The sequence below is a fragment of the Thunnus maccoyii genome, chromosome 2 (assembly GCF_910596095.1).
Source record: "Thunnus maccoyii chromosome 2, fThuMac1.1, whole genome shotgun sequence".
Classification (NCBI taxonomy): domain Eukaryota; kingdom Metazoa; phylum Chordata; class Actinopteri; order Scombriformes; family Scombridae; genus Thunnus; species Thunnus maccoyii.
Genome location: NC_056534.1, coordinates 2,895,247 through 2,910,421, shown reverse-complemented (window position 1 = coordinate 2,910,421; position 15,175 = coordinate 2,895,247).

Below are 15,175 nucleotides of genomic sequence, written 5' to 3'. Positions count from 1 at the left end.
CATTTTGTATTGAGCCAGAGGAGATCACAAGATAACTCACATACACACTTTTCACACTCATACACAGGTCGCCTGCTTGATAAGAGATGTCGACTGTCGGGAAAACATCCATCATTTGTTCCCAGGGTCTCTGCTGTGATGGATTCATCTGTTCAAAAATACTCCCGACCACAACCGTCATTTACAGCTGGAGAGATGACACAGCTGAGTAAACCCAGACTGACCTCAGATCAGATCTCAGGTCCTGCTGTGGTTTAACATAACGCTCCCGCTGGGTGTGTTTTCATAGACGGAGGTCTCAGGGACGACTTCTGCTTTATCTGCAACCGGAGACTGACAGGAGGCGCCAATCAAAGTCCCATTACAGTCAAAGTCAAGTCAAAGTCCACATAAACACTATTTGCACTAATGTTTTTTCTGATTTCTGCACAAATAAATCTTTTAAAAATCCAAGGAAACGTCCTCAGCTTTTTATGTTTTTATTTGTTTATTGCTTTGGTTTGGAGTATGACACTATGGAAATACATCACAACACATGTGTCATGCTTCAGTTTTATGCATTACACTTTGTTTTATGTGCTGTTTACAATTTTTTGTTTGTCCATGTTTTATGTTTTTAATCTGTGTGCTTTTTGTTTGTTAGTTTTCCTGATGAATATGTGGGAAAGTGTGTTATATGTCAGTTGTTTTATGATATATAAAACCAAAACACGTATTACTTTCAGTAGGAGTTCATGCTGTGAATATTCCTGCTCCCAAGAGGATGAACCTCTTTCATTTTAATGACCCCATGACCTTCCCTCCAACGCCACCCTCAGGATAAACCTTTTTTTATATTTAGCTTCACTACAGGTGAGTCTCTAAGCAGCATATATGTGCAGCACATTTGGAAGAAAACGCTGCAAAAACAGAAAAGCCTCTGTATTTGCAGCTTTTTTCTGTTTTTGGTTGTGTTTTCTCTCTTTGCAGTGTTTTTGCTGAACATATATTAGTCACAAAATGCTTCACAAGGGTAAAATGATTTTTTTTAAAAAGACCATAAACAGCAGTAAAGAAAGAAAACAAACAATAAAATATACGCCTCAGAGAGACATTAAAAACACACTAAATTACAAACTAGACAGTATGAGACGAGACGAAGGCCAGTTTGAATAAATGAGTCTTCAGCTGCTTTTTAAAGGCATCAGAGACAACAGATCGACTAGACTACAGGAAGAATGTCCCACAGTGTCGGAGCCACAACTTCAAAGATCACCTTTTGTTTTCAGTCGAGTGTGAGGGACAACCAGTAAGTCCTGGTCAGAAGACCAAAGTGACCTACTGGTGATATAAGGTGGAGCAGGTCAGAGATGTTCACAGCTGTCTGATCATGCAGGACTCTAGAATAGAATTTAAAATCCTTCTCCTTTCTTACAAAGCTCTTAATGGTCAGGCACCATCATATCTTGAAGAGCTCATAGTACCGTATTATCTCACTGGAACACTGCGCTCCCAGTATGCAGCTTACTGGTGGTTCCTACAGTCTTTAAAAGTAGAATGGGAGGCAGAGCCTTCAGCTATCAGGCTCCTCTCTTGTGGAACCATCTTCCAGATTCAGTCCGGGGTGCAGACACCCTCTCTATGTTTAAGAGTAGGCTTAAAACTTTCCTTTTTGATAAAGCTTATAGTTAGGGCCGACCAGGCTCGCCTTGGATCAGCCCTTAGTTATGCTGCTATAGGCCTAGACTGCTGGGGGACTTCCCATGATGCACTGAGCTCCTCTCTCCTCCTCCTCCTTCTCTCCATCTGTATGCATTCATGTCACTAACTTTGCTTCTTCCCCGGAGTTTTTTGTGCTTTCTCATCTCACAGGAAACCCTGGGTAGCGGGCCGAGCCTTCACAGTCCTGTTGGCATCCTTCCCTGGCTGTTGCTGTTGTTGCTGCTGTTGTTATTGTTATGATTGTTGTTCTTCTGTCTACTGCCTCTTTCTTTCTCTCTCTCAACCCAACCGGTCAAAGCAGATGGCGGCCCACCAAGAGCCGGGGTCTGCTTGAGGTTTCTACCTGTTAAAGGGGAGTTTTTCCTTCCCGCTGTCGCCGAGTGCTGCTCATGGGGGAATTGTTGGGTCTCTGTAAATTAAAGAGTACGGTCTAGACCTGCTCTATGTGAAAAGTGCTCTGAGATGACTTTTGTTGTGATTTGGTGCTATATAAATAAAAATTGATTGATTGATTGATTGACTCTATATGTGGAAACAAGAAGCTGAAACTCGATGGGAAGCCGATATAAAGACGTCAGCGGCCTCGCAGCAGCATTCTGGACCGTTTGTAGACAATGTAGTGACGTCAGATTGATGAAGATGTTTTCTTCATTTGCTTTTGTTTTGTGTATTTTTTCAGGTTTGTTCTCAGATGCATCATGTTGAGCTCTCAGGGCCGCGTCATAAAAAAAAAATTACTGACTGTTTCTAACTTTTCAGGCAGCATCTCTTGACATTGTGAAGAAAGAAGAAGAAAATATTTCTCACCTGACTCAGGAGTTTATCTCTCCTACACACACACACACACATTTTGTGTTTATGAACTGAAACATTTCTTCTGATTCATAATTCCTGCTGCTGAAACGACGCCAGCTGAACGTGTCACTGAGGAGGCTGAGAGGAAGAATTACAGCTGTTTGGGTGGAAACGCCTCCCCTCCATATTTCACCGCTCGCTGTGTGACACCGACCGGCAGCCTGGAAGATAATCTGCCAGCCAGACTCAGAATGAAACATGTGACGGCAGAATTTGCATAGAAGAAGACGCTGATGTCGTCTCTGTCGGCCTCCGGCTGCATGTGAATCCTGTGAGTGTGTTTGGTTAATTCAGTGTGTCACATGTTAAGCAGATATGTGTCCCTGCGTGATACTGTTGACACTGGTCATTGAAGTGAGTGATAATTACACAAACATATCGACTCTGCTGAAGTGCCCTTGAGCAGGACACCTCTGACCTCCCTGTTAATGAGGACAGAGGAGCTCCGGCTCTTCTTTACCACAGTGAAACAAAACATGTAGAATAATGAGATTATTAAGTACATGAGAAATCTATCTATCCACCCACCCACCTATCTATCTATCCATCCATCTATATCTATCCATCCATCCATCTATCTATCTATCTATCCATCCATCTATATCTATCTATCTATCCACCCACCCACCTATCTATCTATCCATCCACCCACCTATCTATCTATCCATCCATCTATATCTATCTATCTATCCATCCATCCATCCATCCACCCACCTATCTATCTATCCATCTATATCTATCTATCCATCTATCTATCTATCCACCCACCCACCCACCTATCTATCCATCCATCTATATCTATCCATCCATCCATCTATCTATCCATCCATCTATATCTATCCATCCATCTATCTATCTATCCACCCACCCATCTATCTATCCATCTATCTATCTATCCATCCATCTATATCTATCTATCCATCCATCTATATCTATCTATCTATCTATCTATCTATCTATCCACCCACCCACCCACCTACCCATCCATCTATATCTATCTATCTATCCATCCATCCATCCACCCACCTATCTATCCATCTATATCTATCTATCCATCTATCTATCTATCCACCCACCCACCCACCTATCTATCCATCCATCTATATCTATCCATCCATCCATCTATCTATCCATCCATCTATATCTATCCATCCATCTATCTATCTATCCACCCACCCACCTATCCATCCATCTATATCTATCCATCCATCTATCTATCTATCTATCCACCCACCCATCTATCTATCCATCTATCTATCTATCCATCCATCTATATCTATCTATCCATCCATCTATATCTATCTATCTATCTATCTATCCACCCACCCACCCATCCATCTATATCTATCTATCTATCTATCTATCTATCTATCCATCCATCTATCTATCTATCTATCCATCTATCCACCCACCCACCCATCTATCCATCCATCTATATCTATCTATCCACCCACCCATCTATCTATCTATCCATCCATCTATATCTATCTATCTATCTATCTATCTATCTATCTATCTATCTATCCATCCATCTATATCTATCTATCTATCTTTGTATCCAAATGTTATTTCCAAAACCATATAAGATGTTTTTCCATTTTTTTATTAATCCACCACACTGAAGGACATTATTTTTCTATTTTTTCCTTTTTGTTTTTTTCTTACTTTAAGAATATTAAAAACAACACAGAAATATCACAGAACATCACAACATCTATCTCCTGTAAGACCAACATTACAGAAATGAAGATAAAAGGAAAAAAAGTCCTTTTTCCATCTTAATTTGCTTTATAGCCTCATCAGCCCACTCCTGAACTACTTTTACTCATTTTTGAGTATTACTCTTTTTGTAATTATACACAAAATAAGAAACAAATGTTTTCACCAGGCAGAGATCGTATATGTGAGATCTATCAGGATGCATGTGACTGATATTTAATGATATCCTGCAATTTTATATGTATTTTAAGTTTGACAAAAAAGGAGACGGTAGTTTTTTCACTTTTCATAGTTGAATACAATTAAAAGTTTAGAACTAGGATGATGCTCCAGAAGAAAAAAAGTAAGTTGACTTTTATTTTTTATTCTAACTTCCCTGCTGAACCCAAACAAGTGTTTGTGTGTTCTGGTTTAATCCAACATCTGCAGGACAAACACACATCTGCAGCACTTCTATAAAATTAAAGGTGCCCTGTGGAGTTTTCTTATTAACAAACTCACTGAAATGTATTGTCTGTATTCTTGATGCCTAAAATAATGCATTTTAACAACATTTGCAAAGCTGATTTTTTAAAAACTTGCATCACAGATTTTTTCTGTCCACCAGTTTCCAGCAGAAACCAAGTAGTAAGTTGATATGTTGAACTTGTTAACAAACAGTTGCTGATTTCCACATCCAGCAGTTACGGAGCAACATTATCATTCATGTGGAGTCGTGTTTCTGTCCACCTGGTGAATATACCATGAAGCTGGATCACTTTTAACCCTTGTAGATAACTTTTCTATCTTCTCTTACTGTCAACAAATCTCATGTTTGGATCCAAACCAACAAAGGTCTGATCTGTTAACAAATATTGTTAAATTTCTTAGAAACATCAAAACACTTATTTATAGCTTTACTTTTAATATTTGAAAAATGATTTCTAGTGTTTCAACAGCTTCTATTGTGATTATATTGTTAACGTTTCACCTTGTTGAATATCGCCGTCGTTCGGTCGCGATTCCAATGATAACCAGGTAACGCGAAGAAAGTGAAAGTTTAACTCGATCCCTGTATTTTTTATTTCTGTATCTTTGTTTTTATTGTTTGTTGTGTGTAAAGCATTTAGTAACATCGGTTTTGAAAAGTGCTTTTCAAATAATATTTACTATTATTATCTTTAGAATTGAAGACGATTGGTCAATTAATTTATTGAAAGAAAATTAAACGATTTCAATAATTGGTTTGAGTCTTTTCTTTTCAAGCAAAAACACCAAATATTTGATAGTTTGTCGTTCGTTTTTTGATGTTTTATCGATTAATCAAGAAAATTAGTCGATAATTAAAATAATCGTTAGTTGCAACCCTACATTGACCTGGTATGGGAGTGTTGGTGAACCGTACAGACGGTCTGATCTGATCGTCCTGTTGTTGCTCAGTTTCAGTCTCCTCTGTGGACAGATTCCATCATCCAGCACATCAACACCAGTCAATACCTTCATTTTATGCTGAATTTAAACCAGTTGTCCTCCATCACTGTGAGGAGCTCCACCAGTCTCATAACTCCTGCTGTCATCTGCCTGGTAATGAACAGTTCACACGCACTGTGGCCCTGCTGATCAATAACTCTCCTCTGGTCATATATATATATATATATGGAGAGAGAGCTGAAACAATACCGATGCAGCTGTCAGTCGACACGGTGAAATGTGCTGTTCACTGTCAGCAGAAAGAATGATGTCAAACACCGATCGATGACAGCTGGAGGAAGTCGAGTTTTATTCATATAGCCCAATATCACAAAATCTGCCTCAGAGAGCTTTACAGTCTGTACAGAAATACAACATCTTCTGTTCTTAGACCCTCGATTCGAATGGAAAAACTCACGAAAAACCCTTTAATGGGGAAAAATGGAAGAAACCTCAGGAGGAGCAACAACTTCTCCCAGGACGAACAGACGTGCAGTAGATGTTTATACAGAATAGAACACAAATGACAGAATACAGCATTGAACAGGATAACAAAATTATAATGGATTTATAATATGTAAGAAGAATATGATCACATCACATCATTCATATAAATGAGAGGAAGAGACAAGAAAACACATTTATTCACACAGGAGAGAGAGACAAGGAGAACTCTTCATACGTCTCTCATCTCTCTCCCTGAGCTGCTTGAAAAACATCAACAACAGTAGTTCTACTGCTAGTCCTGGACATCTGACCACAGGTGCCTAACGGGAGTCTCAGGGTTTCACAAAATCCTCTCCAACTGTTTCTTTCTGCATTTTTAATTAACTTGTCTTGCCACCACCCTTAATCTCTTATATTCCACTGCATAACAGGGTCAGGGTCAGGGTCAGGGTTAGGGCCAGGGTTAGGGTTAGGGCCAGGGTTAGGGTTAGTGTCAGGCTTAGGGTTAGGGCCAGGGTTAGGGTCAGGGTCAGGGTTAGGGTTAGGGCCAGGGTTATAGGGTTAGGGCCAGGGTTAGGGTTATAGGGTTAGGGTTAGGGTTAGGGTAAGGGCCAGGGTTAGGGTTAGGGTTAGGGTCAGGGTAAGGGCCAGGGTTAGGGTTAGGGTTATAGGGTTAGGGTTAGGGTCAGGGTTATAGGGTTAGGGTTAGGGTCAGGGTCAGGGTTAGGGCCAGGGTTAGGGTCAGGGTCAGGGTTAGGGTTAGGGCCAGGGTTAGGGTTAGGGTTATAGGGTTAGGGCCAGGGTTAGGGTAAGGGCCAGGGTTAGGGTTATAGGGTTAGGGTAAGGGCCAGGGTTAGGGTAAGGGCCAGGATTAGGGTAAGGGCCAGGGTTAGGGTTATAGGGTTAGGGCCAGGGTTAGGGTAAGGGCCAGGGTTAGGGTTATAGGGTTAGGGTCAGGGTCAGGGTCAGGGTTAGGGTTAGGGCCAGGGTTAGGGTTAGGGTTATAGGGTTAGGGTCAGGGTCAGGGTTAGGGTTAGGGCCAGGGTTAGGGTCAGGGTTAGGGCCAGGGTTAGGGTCAGGGTTTGGGTTAGTGGATGTTTTCTTAAATTTCTATATGCTCTATTTCTGTTCCTTACAACTATATCACTGTCTTTACTCCACCAAAGAACCCAACACATGTGATCTGCAGTATGGATCATCAAGCTAAGGGATTAAGCATTTTAATTATCTACAAAGCCCTCAAAGTCTGTCTCTTCAACTAAAGTTGGAGTCCTCTCCTGAAATTCATCCCATTTAGCCTGAGAAAAGTTAAATCACACAGCTGTCGAGCATCACTGTTACTTGATCAAACTGGAGCCAAGCATGCCTCTAATTTAGTAATTCAAGTATGATCATCAACCCTTATACAGCTGAGTATCATCAGTCAATAAAGTCAATAAAAACAATAACAGAAAAAAGAGGCGTACGATAATACATGTAAAAGTACACACACATATACAGGTAGTAATGTTAATATTACAACACAAGGTTTAGGTTATTGATTTTAAAACAGAGATCATATAGCTTTAACAGGGGTTGGAGTAGCTTCACATTAAGGAGGAAAACAATTGGTGATTTGGGTTCCCAGCGGTGGAATTAGGAAAGGTCATAGTAAACAGAAAAAAAGATGTGTTTCAGCTTGGATTTGAAAGTTATCAACAGAGCCTCCTGAATGTGCAGCTGTAGATTATTCCAGAGAAATGGAGCTCGGTGGGCAAAGGCCAAAAGTGTTCTTATTGAATCAAGGAACAATTAAGTAACCAACAGGCACCAAGGGAAACGTAAGGGATGTGATGGAGTATACAGAGCAATAAGCCTGGAGATATATGAAGGAGCAAATCCATTTAGAGCCTTAAAGGTAAGTAAGAAGGAAGGTTTAAAAGTCAGCCCTTTCATGAACCAGTAGCCAATGCAGAGACATCCATACCAGTTTTTTAGACCTTTTGAGGACCTTTTGTGGCTGTTTTAGGTAGGCCAGAGAAAAATGCATTACAGTAGTCTATTCTAGATGTTATGAAGGCGTGTATGAGGATTTCAGCATCTGAATTTGATAAAAATGTGGTGTATTTGGCCTATTTATGAGGATGGAAGAAGGCATTTCGTGTTATATACTTGATATGTAGCTCAAACGGAAGAGATGGATCAAATACTATTCCCAGATTTTTGATTGTATGACTGAGAAATTGTGCAGCCATTGAAATTAATGTATAAGTCTGTAAAATGCGATGTGAATCTAGCTGGTCTTGTGTGAAATTTATTCCATGACTACATATAACTTGTCCGAGAGGCGTAATATAAAGAGCAGCAGGGCCAAGGATCGAGCCCAGAGGTACTACATATTTAACATCAGAGAATCTAGATGTAGTGTTATTATAACAGACACACTGTATTCTTTCAGATAATTAGGAATGAAGCCAAGACAGGGCAGAGACACCAAAATTACACTTTAGTCTGTCTGATAGTAGCGATCAATAGTGTCAAAGGCTGCACTGAGATCCAGTAATAGAAGCACAGAGGTGTAATCTAAATCCAAAGCAAATAGAAGATCATTTATCACTCCGGTTAGAACAGTTTCAGTAGAGTAAAAGGCTCTGAAAATTGGCTGAAAGGTTCATATAGATCATTTTCTTTTATATGAGTCAAAAGTTGTTGAGGCACAACTCTCTCTACTTTAGAAAAGAACGGAAGATTAGAGACCGGTCGTTGGTTATTAAGATGCTCTGGATCGAGGTGTGGTTTCTTAAGTAAAGGTTTAACCACAACAGTGTTAATGCTTCTGGGGATAATGCCACTAGTAAGTGATAAATTAACAATATCCAGCATTGTAGGACAGATGTCTTTGAAAAGTTTTGCTCAAAAATTGTAGTAGCTGGGACTAGCTGAGACTCTTTGTATAAATATGAGTTTGGTAAAACAGGATCTGCAGGAGTTGAAGAACTAGTTTTGTTTCTAATATCATTGACTTTATTGCAGATAAAGTCTAGAAACTCACAAGCTGTGACAGATGAGCAGCTAACGGACAGCTGTTTCTTAATTAAGTTTAACTACAGTGTTGAAGATAAATCTGGGATTATGTTTATTAATATTGATTAAGTGAGAGAAATACGCTGCTTTCACAGCAGATAAAGCTTGTAACGCTTGTATTTCAATAAACACTTGTGCCAAGAGAGGTAAAAAACTTCCAATATTTTTTGTTTTTTGCCATTCACGTTCCAGTCTCATGCAGGCTTTAGAGCATGTGTCTCTTCAGTAAACAGGATGTAGACCTCTTTAATCTCCTAGTTCTGGTAGTAAGATGTGCACATGAACCCAGGAGACCAAATGCAGCCAGTGTGGCGAGTGGTAAACACATCTGTGCCGACATTACCGGGAAAAAATCAATGATGCTTCAAATTTAATGAGAAAATGTTCTGACACAGCGGATGTGGCAGCTTTCCCTTTAAATAAAACCAAATCAAGAGTGAACTCATGAACAAACTGAGTGAAGCCAAAAGTATCAACAAGCGGCAGAAAGGCTTTACTTAGAGGATCAGCAGCTTTATTCAGATGAATGAAGAAGAAATATGACTGAAACTCAGTTTGAAGTTTAGAACTTATTTTGTGCTATGCTGTGCTCTGTTTTTATCATTTACTCTCAAAATTTTAATAACAATCAATTGTAGAAACTGTCTGATACTTTAGAGTCACACTGAGTAGAACCAGAGCTGCATGTCTCCTTCTTTTAGTGGGTTTAGTGTTTAAGATGTTCTGTCAAAGAGAAAAACAGGTTTTTTTCTGTTAGTATTTTGATTGCTAAAACTACCTCTTTCAAACCACTGGAAGTAATTCCTGACAAGGAAGGTAGATACATAATAGTATCAGGACTTCTTTGTGATAAAAAATGGTGCTTGTTAACATCTATAGTCCTAATACTGGGCAAGCTAAATTTATGACAAATTTGAGTGTCCTATTATCAAGGTTCTCGGACATCCCAATACTACTTGGTGGTGATTTTAATGTAACAGCTCAGCCTAGCGTTGACTGGTCCAAGCAGCTTTTGCCAACTGTCGGTATGCTTGCGGTAGCTTTTGAAGAATTTCAGACAACAACATGTACAATAGATATTTGGAGATGTATCAATAATGATGCACGAGAATATACATTTTATTCAAAGGTCCATAATTCATATTCTAGGATCGACTATTTGTTATTATCTAGCCAGATGATTAAAAATGTAGTTAATTGTGAAATTCATAATATAGCTATATCAGATCATGCTCCTATCTCCGTTAGCTTTTACCTCTCCTTTGAAGTAAATAAATCAAAACAATGGAGATTTAATAATTCACTCTTGGGAGATGAAAAATTTATCTCCTTAATAAGGGCTAACATAAAGGAATATTTTACTTAAAACATTAATTCAGTATCATCAATACAGACCGTATAGGAAGCATTTAAGTCTACATGTAGCGGATGGTTGATTGGTTACTCAACTGCTAAGAAGAGGAAGAAGAATGAAAGGAAAAACTCTCTAAAAGAAGAACTGAACAAGCTTGAAAACAGACATATGAGGGAACCAGACAATCATATATTAAGGAACTCTGTGTTACTTTGCAGAGCACATTTGCAAGAAATAATGCATGAAGAAACTGCATTTGCACTGTTTAAACTTTGGCAATCTTTCAGGATATAAAGTAAATTGGAACAAGAGTGAAGCAATTCCGCTCAACTGCATGACTTTTCCAGCCCAGCTTACCCAAACTCAGGTAGTCTAGAAGAAAGAGGGACTGAAATATCTTGGTATTAATATCATCTCCCCCATTGAGAAGATATTCGAGATAAATGATAAATTGATTAAAACAATCAGAGGATCTTGCCACTTCCGCTGTCCTTGTGGGGTAGAGCAGAGATAATTAAAATGAATGTTTTCCCCAAACTGTCTTTTATGTTATCTTCAATTCCACTTAAATGACCTGATTATTGGTTTAAAGAAATTAAAAAACTTTTTATAAAATTCCTTTGAGGGAATAAAAAACCAAGAAGGATTAGGAATACCAGAAATATATACATACTATTTGACTTTTAATGGATACCCTATGCTCTGGGCCTATCACGAACAGTGTGAGGAAAATTGTTGGTGAGAGCAAAAAACAAGTATCCCTTTCTTCTTTGTGGTATTGTACAAAGCTCAATATAAATATTAAGAACCCAATTATCAGTTTTTCATTGGAAATAGCAAAAATAATTCAAAAGAAATGCAATCAATGGAATACTTTTGCCTTCATGTCCATTATGGGAGAACCCATTATTCACTGCTGGAGGGAAGACTCTTTTTAATAAGGAATGGGAAAGCCATAATGTTAAGAAAATAGGCCAAATCATAACGCAGGAGAGAATAAGATTTAATGAGCTTAAAGCTAACTTTGACCTCAATGGTTTGTGTTTTCTGCAGTATCTACAATTGAAATCTATAATGCAGACACTTATCTCTCAAGGTATCATACTGGCCTCAGATAAAAATGCAGATAATAAATTGAAAGACATTGTAACAAGTAGAGGCACAGTATCTAAGCTTTACAGATTTATATCTCTCTCCTCCTGCAGTGGCGTGGATAAAGTCAAATCACAATGGGAACGTGATCTAAGAAAACACCTACCACTAGAACAATGGACTCCATGATGCGACATACAAATTATTTATCGAAATGTGTCAGATATAAACTTATACAGATGAAAATTTTGTATCAAATATATATAACTCCACAGATGGATGTGGAGAGAGAGGATCTCTAATACATATATTATGGAATTGTCCAAAAATAAGACGGGAGTACATAAAATGCTATGTTCAATATTAAATGTAGATGTATCACTATGCCCAGAAGTGTGTTTACTGGGAGTTTAAGTAGATGGATTGAAATCTGTAGTAATACGTTTGATAACATTGGCTTTTCTTTCTGTGAAAAGGATCTTATGAACTGGAAAGTAAGGAAATTAAATTGTTTTTGTTTGAATCACTGGCTAAAGGACTTCATAGAACTGATAACGATGGAACGTGCAACCTCAGCCCTGCAGGGGTTTTATAGAGACAACGGCTTAGATGGACCATGGACACTTATATAAGACTATATAAATAAGAGACTTTTAAGTTAAGTGTTTTTGACTGTTAAGAATAAAGCCTGCACAATTAAATAGAAACCTGATCCTTGTAGGTAGAATGGAGTAGTCCTGTTTAAGAACGATTAGCGATGTAATGATTTCTTAAACAAGTATATTATATTTCCTTTGCTTATTGTCTGTAACCTGTCTGTTTTTGTATTGTGTATGTGTGCTGTGTTGGGTCTGTTTTTGTTTGTTTTGTTTTTGTCTTTCTTCTTTTCTTTCATAGTTAAAAATGTAAATAAAAAAAAATTTAAAAAAGAGAAAAACATCTGTAAATTCTATATACTGGATGATAAAACAAAAGAAAATGTAAAGAATGACGCCGTGTTAGAGCTGAGTTTGTGTTATGCTTAAAGATGCTGCTGGAGAACAATCTGCACACTGCTGGCATGTTTTTTTGGTCGTGTCCCAACTTGATGAACTTCTAAAAGCCTTTATTTTTTATATATAATCCCTGTAAATAAATAACAGCAGTACTGGGAGTACTGAAGAAATGATTGGCTCAACCAGGATGCACCGTCCACCTGAGAACGGATGAACAGATGAGAGGAAGTGAATGAAACTAAAAACTGAAACTATGAACAGATACTTTTTTTGTTTTAATGGTATCTACTCTTTAGACAAAATGTCTTTGGTCCATGAAATGAACAAAATGAAACAGAAAATGAATGTTAATGTGTCATAATGCGAGACGTTTTTGTTATGAATCTATCCACTTTTATTATATACTTTATATTATATCTTTTATTTGTTCTTTCAATGAATTTTCTTATTTCTTTACTTCTGTTTTTTTGGTGCACATTTTCTTCCTGTTTCTTCTTGTTTGTTTTACTTTCCTATTTCTGCAGCTGCATCTGTATGATCATTTTCACAAACTGCTATGAGCAAATTAAAAGCTTTCAGATCCCCTCCAGACATGTTTTATCATATAAAAAAAACCCTGCATGTGTCCGATATGGTTTTCCCAGTATTTCAAATATAAATGACCTCATTAAAATTCCTAAAACAACATCTCCTCCATCATGTAAAAATCATGAATATTTTAATATGCAAATATTGTTGATTTCTACTGTTGGACACAAGATGTTTCCTCCTTCAAAATAAAACTCAATCCTCAGTGTTTGTGCACTGGAGGATTCAAGGTTCCACATCACGCTTGTGTAAGTTGAATACTGGACTGGGATTGGCTCCAAACTAGTTGCAATGTCTCAAATCCTGCGTGTAGGTTCACGTGTTAAACTGAGATTTAAAGTGGTGGGCTAAAGGTTAAAGAAGCAACCTTGTGACCGGCAGGATAAATCTGGGAGGGGAAACGTTAAAAAGCAGTGTTTTTCCCTCTGTCATTACCACCACTGAGGTGCCCTTGAGCAAGACCTTTAACCCCCCCAGTGGAGCTGCTCAGTGGCAGCACATCAGACTGTGGTTGCACTGAGCAGTGTGAAAGTGTGAAACTGTGTGAAACTTCCCTGAATCAATAAAGGTTAAAAGGTGAGTTCAGAGAAACTTTCTTACTCCAGCAGATAAATGTGAAAATAAACTCTACACATACATGATTCTGCACAGAGAAGAAGAACATCCAACTGAAGGAACAAGAAGAAAAACATGTTTTTTGAGTGGAGGGATCTTAAAAATAAATTCAAGCCAAATGCACCAAATGTGGATTAATCCGCTAATGAAAATAGTCCCCAACAAATGCACCATTTCCTCCTGATTGTTTCCTGAAACCTGTCAGGTTTTAGCAAACAAACAGGAGGAAATGATGCATTTGTTGTTGGGGACTATTACACTATCTAGTGTGAGGTTGACAGGCATTCCAACCCTCGAGCTCTGGGTAGCGACTGAAACAATGAGATTGAAGATACAAGCTACTGAAATGAGTTTCCTCTAGAGGACGTCTGGGCTCAGCTTTAGAGATAAGGAGCTCAGACATCCGGGGGGAGCTCGGAGTACAGCTGCTGCTCCTTCACATTGAAATGAGCCAACTGAGGTGGTTTGGGCACCTGGTTATGATGCCTCGTTAGGCGTTTCAGACATATACAACTGGTAGGAGACCCCATGGCAGACCCAGAACACGCTGGAGGGACAACATATATATCTTCTGGCCTAGGAACATCTTGAGATCCTCCAGGAGGAGCTGGAAGGGGAACGTTACCGGGGAGATGGACGTCTGCGTTTCTTTACTCAGTCTGATGCCACCCGGTCAAACAGAAAACATATGGATGTTTGCTAAAAACTACAGTGACTGTTTTAGGAAATTACTGAGCCTTTTTAAAAGTTAAATTATATATCTGTGAGCGTTTTTTAAAGATTTAAGTGTTCAGTAGGAACTGACAGGCTTGGAGCTGAGAGTCTCATGGTTTTGGACTTTTCCTGAGATTTAGAGGAGATTAACACCAGACTCGTCCTTTAAATAAAACTCTTAATAATCACTAATTAAAAAGCAACATTATGGGCGTCACTTTGGCCACACATTTCTCTTTTCTGTATTTCTCTGTTTCGTGTCTTCAGGTTATGCTAACCCATTGTTGCTAACTTTGGAGCTAACCCCCTTTACTTTTCAAGCATTTGGGGAAACAACAGACGTGACTTTTTAGCATTTATTAACTGACACACTGTAGTCTGTACTGTTCATTTACTGCCAGACTGACAATTTACTACTAACCTTTTCCTCTGCTCCGCTCGTATCCACCGTCACTTCTCTGTCCCTCGCTCTTTCCCGCTCGCTACGCAAACATACTCCTTAACGGAGCCACGCGACCAGTGGTTTCCCAGGCAACGACAGAGGTTGACTCACGTACCGGAACAGCGCTGCACAGAGACTCCC